The following is an 8,693-nucleotide window of genomic DNA, read 5'->3' on the forward strand; positions in this document are numbered from 1 at the left end:
TAAAGATGGCAAAGTTGATGGTATGTGTTTTTACCAAAACAAAAATAATTAAAAATAGATAAATAGGTAAAAACTAAAAACTGGACTCCAGGTGCACCCACAGTCCTGCTATATGCTTCATATCAAAAGTTATTGGACAGGGGCACGTGGGTGGCTCAGTTGACTAAGTGTCCAGCTTCGGCTCAGGTCATGATCGTGTGTGGTTCATGACTTCAAGCCCTCCTTCGGATCCTCTGTCCCCCTCTCTCTCTGCTTCTCCCCCATTCATGCTCTCTCTCTCTCTCAAAAACAAACAAACAAACAAACAAACAAAGGTATTGGACATAGCAAAAGCTATATTTATAAGAAAATTTCCAGTCCTACATGATTTTGCTATTAAGAGAAAACCTCAAAATAAAGAAGCTGAGTACTCAACCTAAGCAATTAGAAAACACACAGGGGCACCTGAGTGGCTCAGTCAGTTAAGCATCCAATTCTTCACTTTGGCTCAGATCATGATTGCACGGTTCATGGGTTTGAGCCCGGGATCAGGCTCTGTGCTGGTGGTGTGAAGCCTGCTTGGGATTCTGTCTCCCTCTCTCTCTGCCCCTCCCCTGTTTGCTCTCTCTCTCTCTCTCTCTCTCTCTCTCTCTCAAAATAAACAAAATAAACTTAAAGAAAAGAAAAAACACAAAAGTATGTTAATAAGACCCTCAACTAGTAATAATCAATGAAAATAAAACAAATGCATTATATGTGTGTGTATGTTATACGTACACGTAACGTACAAATAAAGTGAAGGGCTGATCCTTTGAAATGATCAGTTGCATAAATAAATTCCTAGCATACCTGATAAAAGAAATTGAAAGAAAAAAATACATATTAGGAGTGAGTGGATATTACTAGTAGAGGAGATATTCCACTAAATATTATTTCCAGCAGAATACCATGGGCAACTCCATAGCAACACTTAAATGTGAAGGTGAAACAGGTGCTTCCACGGCAAAATATAAATTTACAAAATTAATGTGAAATAAGAAACAACATGGGTGCCTGGGTGGCTCAGTCAGTTAAGTGTCTGACTTCGGCTCACATCATGATCTCACGGTTGATGAGTTGGAGTTCCGCATCAAGTTCTGCACTGACAACAAGGAGCCTGCTTGGGATTCTCTCTCTCCCTCTCTGCCTCTTTCTCTGCCCCTCCCTGACTCATGCTTTCTCTTTCACAAAATAAACAAATAAACTTACCAAAAAAAAAAAAACAACAAAAGAAACCCTAAGTGATCCATGAAAAGAAATCAGAAAGTTTGTATGTGTATCATTTTATTTTTTTTTAATTTATTTATTTATTTTGAGAGAGACAGAGACAGGAAGAATAGGGGAGGGGCAAAGAGACAGGGAAAGAGAGAGAATTCCAGGCAATGTGGGGCTCAAACCCACAAAGTCATGAGATCATGACCTGAGCCGAAACCAAGAGTCAAACACTTAACTGACTCAGCCACCCAGGCACCCCTTGTATGTGTATCATTTTAAAAAACTCTAGTTCTCTGTATTATTTTTTGTAATGTCCTGTGAATTCATAATTATTTCAAAGTAAAAAACTAAGTACAAAAAAGACACCAGGATGAAACTGACTTAATATGGAGTGCAAATTTACTTTTTTTAAAAAGAGTATTTCTACGCCTAAAATTTTTTTAATGTTTATTTATTTTTGAGAGAGAGAGACAGAGCATGAAGGGAGGGGCAAAGAGTGAGGGAGTCACAGAATCCAAAGCAGGCTCCAGGCTCCGAGCTGTCAGCACAGAGCCCGACATGGGGCTTGAACTCACAAACCGTGAGATCATGACCTAAGCCAAATTCGGACGCTCAACTGACTGAGCCACCCAGGCACCCCTGATTTTTTTAAATGTTTATTTATTTTTGAGAGAGAGAGAGAGAGAGAGAGAGAGTTTCTACACTTTATAAACAGTTCCACACCAGGGGTTGGCAAATTATAAGCTACAGGGCACACCTGGTCCATATCCTATTTCTGTGAACTAAATTTTATTGGGAAACAACCATATCCATTCATTTACATAGTGCCTATGGCTGCTTTTGCTACAATAGCACAGTCTAGTAGGTGCAATAGACACTGCAGTAATGGCAAAACCCAAAATATTTACTATCTGGCTCTTTACAGAAAAAGTTTGCCAATCCCTATTTTAAACAACAGAAAGACCTGGAAATCTTCCAAAATCATTTTACGAAACATTATAACCTAACCTTAAAGAATATAGTCCTGGGTGGCTCAGATGGTTAAGCGTCCAACTTTGGCTCAGGTCATGATCTCATGGCTTGTGAGTTTGAGCCCCGCATCCAGCACTGTGCTGACAGCTCAGAGCCTGGAGCCTGCTTCAGATTCTGTGTCTTCCTATCTCTCTCTCTCTCCCCCTCCCATGCTCTGTCTCTGTCTGTGTCTCTCTTTCTCAAAAAATAAATAAACATTAGAAAAAAATATAGGTCTAAAACAAGCAATTATCTGGAGATTATTTCCTCTTACAGATGCTAAGATCTTAAATAAAATATTAGTAATCTGAATCCAGCAAGTATCAAAAGAAAAATTTACCACATGACCAAATTGGGTTTTCAAGTAAGGCAAAGATGATTAATGTTGTTGGTACATTTATCAGTTTATTTACTATATCAATAATTTCAAAGGAAAAACATCCCAATTGTATCAACAGATATAAAAAAGACATTTGACACAATTCAGCAGTTCTCAAATTAAAACAAGACTATAAGGAAACTATGAAAATTCAGCAAAAATCATAGTCTTGAAATCACCAGGAAGCATAATACTAAATGGTAAAATGCTGAAGACATTTCCATTAAAACTAGTGACAACATGGGGCTGTTTCTATTGCAACAGTGTTTTGAAGGCTCTAGCTAATTCAATTAAATATGAAACTGAAATAAACTGGTTAAATATGGAGAAGGGAGAGAAAATCAGTGTGTGTGTGTGTGTGTGTGTGTGTGTGTGTGTGTGTTATTTTTTAACGTATTTAAATCCAAGTTAGTTAACATATAGTGTTATAATGATTTCAGGAACAGAATTTAGTGATTCATCTCTTAAATATAACACCCAGTGCTCATCCCAACAAGTGCCCTCCTTTTTAAAAACTTTTTTAATGTTTATTTTTATTTTTGAGAGAGGCAGAGACAGAGCATGAGCAGGGGAGGAGCAGAGAGAAGGAGACACAGAATCGGAAGCAGGCTCCAGGCTCTGAGCTGTCAGCACAGCTTGAACTCATGAGCTCTGAGATCATGACCTGAGCTGAAGTCAGACGCTTAACCAACTGAGCCACCCAGGCGCCTCCCAACAAGTGACCTCCTTAATGCCCACCGCCCATTTAGCCCATTTGCCGGTCGTATCATTGTATACTCAGAAGATTAGCATAAGGAATTTCATTAAGGTGGTGGGATACAAGAAAATAAGTACAGCAGACTGAAACATATGGAGAGAAAAAAAATTCTATCTTCAATAATGACAACAAACAAAACACCTAAAAATCCCACAAAATATGGGGCGCCTGCATGGCTTAGTTGGTTGAGCATCCAACTTCGGCTCAGGTCATGATCTCATAGCTTGTGACTTCGAGCCCCACATTGGGCTCTGTGCTGACAGCTCAGAGCCTGGAGCCTGCTTCTGATTTTGTGTCTCCATCTCTCTGTCTGTACTTCTCTCTCTCTCTCTCATTCTGTCTCTCTCTCTCTCCCTCTCAAAAATAAATAAACATTAAAAAATCCTACAAAATACAAGAATAGTACTGGACACAAAATAATAAAACTAATAGTTATTATTTTAGAATATGATACAAAATTTAAGCACATGGAGAGACAAACCATATCCCTGGACAGAAATATAATAAAATAAAGACCTCACTGCTTCAAGGTTAACCCTATTGAAGTAATGAAGTGCCAAACAGCATTCCAATTCTTTTCCAATTTGGTAAAACAATTTCAAACTCTATATGGAATTTAAAAAGCCAAGAAAATTATGTAAAGAAATACTGAGAGGGTCTTTGAACTAGCAGATATTAAAAATTACATTAGGGGTGCCTGGGTGGCTCAGTTGGCTAAGTGTCTGGCTTATGACTTCAGCTCAGGTCATGATCTTGCAGTTTGTGAGTTCAATCCCTGCATCAGGCTCTGCACTGACAACATGGAGCCTGCTTGGGATTCTCTCTCTCCCTTTCTCTGTCCCTCTCCCACTTGTGTTCTCTCTCTCTCAAAAAATAAATAAATTAATTAATTTTTAAAAAGTTAAAAAAATTAAAAACTTACAATAACAATGAATGCAATCAAAACAAGGATAAATCAGCCAGTAAAATATAGGGAAATGTCCAGGCATTGATCTTAATGCATATAGGAATAGATATAACACTGGTGATGTTCAAATGAGGGAGTACAGGAAAGTTCAATATGTAAAAGCCAGGGGAGGGAGAGAAGAGGAATGAACAAAGGATACAGGAATGCACAGAAGGAATCTAAGGCCCAATTAACCAGAAAAGATGTTCAACCTCACTGAGAGGTGGAAAAAGTAACACAGAACTAGGTATAATTATTCACCCCTCAGAATGATAAAAATGAAAAGTACAACAGCATTCCGTGCTGGAGAGGATTTGGGAAAATGGGGTATTTATACATTGCTGGTATGAATATTTCATAAATCTGTATGTATGTATACATATATATTACGTGTATTGGGTATGTAATATATTATATATATACATATATACTTATATATGTATATATACATAGATGTACATACATACATATATACATACATATGTACATACATGTATACATATATATGTATGTAATATACTGTATATGTATACGTATATATATGTATGTAATATAATGTATATAAAATTTTTGAGAGTCAACTAGCAATATCTAATGTAAAAATATACACACCTGTACCTCATAAGTTTCAAACAATACACAAAAATTGACACAAGCAAAACGAAATGCACAAAATCACTGTCACACTGCCCTCTACAGAGCAAGTAGGTGACAAAAGACCAGAGAGAGTATACAAGTTTTGAAAACCAGAATTAACAACTGGGGAACACATATTCTTTTAAAGCAATAAATGGAATATTTATGGGAAGATGCAAAGGACTTTATCATAAAGGCAAGACTCCACAGGTTTCAAGAAACATTCATGCCACAATTCACATTCTCTTACAAACTGAGAAACTAGGTTAGAAATCAGTAACAGATTAACTGTTTATTGCAAATAGAAATGCACTTCAAATGACACGTGTGAAATGAAAAAAATCGTAACTGAAATTTTGAAATATTTGGAAATGAACAATAATACCATATAATATATCTTTTGGGCCTTATATGGAAATGTAAGGCCTTAAGGCTTACATTAGAAAAAGATAAAGCTGAATAACAATTAGCTGGGCATCCAATGTAAAAGACCCCAACACTGAATCCACACAAGCCCCATCACCAACACTGATGATCTGCATAACTCAGCACAGTAGACCAGGAGAGGTAACTACTGAAAACTCACCTCAGCCCGGCTCAAGTACTAACCCGCATGCCCCTGAAAACCCCTTCTCTTCTGAGTTCTGACTTTTAATAGCACGGCGTCCAAGGGAGAAATGGGTTGGGCGGGTGTCTGGTGCGCATGCTCAAAAGCACCTGCGAAGCTACGGTCTGCAGTCAACAGGGCGCAGTTACCGAGCAGTCTGTGAAAGTTTCCTTACCATCCCCAGTTCTGTTGGGCTCAGAATATGACTGTTCGCAAGTGGCGCTGCTCCGTGGGGACTGCCATCTTGGAAGGGTGTCCATGCCGTATGGTGGAAGAAACTTGCCTTCCATCTAAGTAGAACAGTGGGGCTGCCCTGGGAAGAGGTGGCCAGCCCTTCTTTGAGTAGACTTCTTGGAGACAGGAGTCTTTGGAGTTATGCTCTGGAGCTCTTCTGGAGACACTATGGGGCGCCTAAGGGACAGAGCACAGGGGAGAGGGGAATCATTACTAATGAAAACAGAGTGAGAACCTAAGTGACTCTGAGAGGTAATACTGGGGGGAAGGGGAGAAATGTCACAATAGTAGCCTCCCCTGGGTGATATTATAGAGTGTTCTAGAAGGGATGCAGTAGGAGCATATAGTCCCCCACCCCCCAGATAACCACAGGAGAGGGGAGAAATGTCTGACTCATAGCATCTAGTCCCACCACCTTAGGCAGGGGAGTGAGGGCCTAAAGGTGACTGTAATCTCAAACAGCTCCTACACCAGCCAAACCACCTCAACTAAAATAATAATAGGCATCAGAAAAAATAAATTTTACATTGATATGTCAATGGTTGTTTTCTCTATCTAAATGTAATGTGTCAATAAAAGCATCTTCTAGGTCACTCTATTATTCATACCTCCTTATGAAATAAAACCTAAGTAATAATTATGCAGGTGAAGCAATTACCACAAATTTTCAACACTGCTCCACAGTGAGTTTGCTGCCCCTTAACACCTCAAATATGGAAATTACGGAGATGCCATTGACCCTCCGGTGCAGAGGTAACTATGTCTTCAAAGGATGAATTGCTACACATTCTTCAAAACCCAGCTCACATATCTCTTATGGGAAGCCCTCCCTGACTGGGGTAGGAGAGGCCACACCAGCTGAAGGCCCTTCTGACTCAGCAGGTGGAGAAAGCTTTTTGAAAAGACCTAGGCCTGAGCTCTGGTATTCTCCATCTTTGTGCCCTCAGACCAGTCACATCCTTTTTGGACCCCAGTTCAACATTCTGGACAGTAGTGGACTGGACTCTCTAATGACCAAGTACTCCTCTGTCCCTCCCACAGCCCTGGATTGGATAATAGTTTGTTGAGTGAGCAAATAAAAGAAGAAATTGAATCTTTAGAAGCTTGCTAGCATACAGACATGTATAAAAAACAGCAATAATGTCAATTTTGTTAGGTTGATAATGGTAACGTCAATTTTATTATGTGTGATGGTTATGCTAAAAGAAGGGGGATGCCTGGCTGGCTTAGTTGGGAGAGCATGTGACTCTTGATCTTGGGGTCATGAGTTTGAGCCCCAAATTTTGGGTATAGGGATTGCTTAAATAAAAACTTTTTAAAAAGGAGGAGGAGATGAATAAAAAAATGAAAGCAAAGTATCCTTAGATGCTAGAGATTCATCCTGAAGTATATGGGTGAAATGATATGAAGTCTGGTATCAGCTTTCAAATACTCAAACAAGGGAGGACACGAGTGAGGAGTAGAAGAGTGAGGGGTAGAAGAACAAGAAAGACAGAATGTTGATAACTGTTAAACATCAGTGACAGGTACATGGGGATTTGGTATGCTATTTCATCATGAAAAGTCTTTCTTTTAAAGATTTTATTTTTAGGGGTGCCTGGGTGGCTCAGTCGGTTAAGCATCTGTCTTTAGTTCAGGTCATGATATCGGGGTTCGTGAGTTCGAGCCCCACCTCAGGTTCTGTGTTGACAGCTCTGAGCCTGGAGCCTGCTTCAGATTCTGTGTCTCCTTCTCTCCTCCCCTCCCCTGCTCGCGCTTTGTTTCTCTCTCTCTCTCTCAAAAATAAATAAACATTAAAAACAAAAATTTAAAGACTTTAAGTAATCTCTACACCCAACATGGGGCTTGAACTCACAACCCCAAGATCAAGAGTCACATGCTCTATCAACTGAGTCATCCAGGTGCTCCTGAAAAGTTTTTTTTTTTAATTTTTAAATGTTTATTTAGTTTAGAGAGAGAGAGAGAGACAGAGTGTGAGTGGGGGAGGGGCAGAGAGAGGGAGACAGAGAATCCAAAGCAGGCTCCAGGCTCCCGAGCTGTCAGCACAGAGCCTGACGGGGGGGGGGGGGGGGGGGGGCTTGAACTCATGAACTGTGAGATCATGACCTGAGCCGAATTTGGTCACTTAACCAACTGAGCCATCCAGGCACCCCAATTTTTTTTTTAATGAGGACAACAAATGGATGGAATATTCACAACTAATAATGTTTTTTTTTTGTTTGTTTGTTTTTTTTTTTTAATTTTTTTTTTCAACGTTTATTTTTGGGACAGAGAGAGACAGAGCACGAATGGGGGAGGGGCAGAGAGAGAGGGAGACACAGAACCGGAAACAGGCTCCAGGGTCTGAGCCATCAGCCCAGAGCCCGACGCGGGGCTCGAACTCCCGGACCGCGAGATCGTGACCTGGCTGAAGTCGGATGCTTAACCGACTGCGCCACCCAGGCGCCCCACAACTAATAATGTTAATATTAGAAAAAATAGATTTCAAAGTGATGAATTTTTTTTTCAACGTTTATTTATTTTTGGGACAGAGAGAGACAGAGCATGAACGGGGGAGGGGCAGAGAGAGAGGGAGACACAGAATCAGAAACAGGCTCCAGGCTCGAGCCATCAGCCCAGAGCCTGACGCAGGGCTTGAACTCACGGACCGCGAGATCGTGACCTGGCTGAAGTCGGACGCTTAACCGACTGCGCCACCCAGGCGCCCCTCAAAGTGATGAATTTTAAGAGAAATAAACAGATTTCTCCATTTAAAAGCATACAGCCATTGAGAGAATGCACCAATCATGAGCATTTATGTGTGTGTGTGTGCGCGCGCGCATGTATGCTTTTAAAATATATAAAACAAAAACTGATACAAAAGGGAAGTTTTTGCAAATATTCAATTACA

Source organism: Lynx rufus, unplaced genomic scaffold, assembly GCF_022079265.1.
Source record: "Lynx rufus isolate CCGP_SWC_20201006 ecotype Redwood Valley unplaced genomic scaffold, mLynRuf1.p SCAF_14, whole genome shotgun sequence".
In the NCBI taxonomy this organism is placed as follows: domain Eukaryota; kingdom Metazoa; phylum Chordata; class Mammalia; order Carnivora; family Felidae; genus Lynx; species Lynx rufus.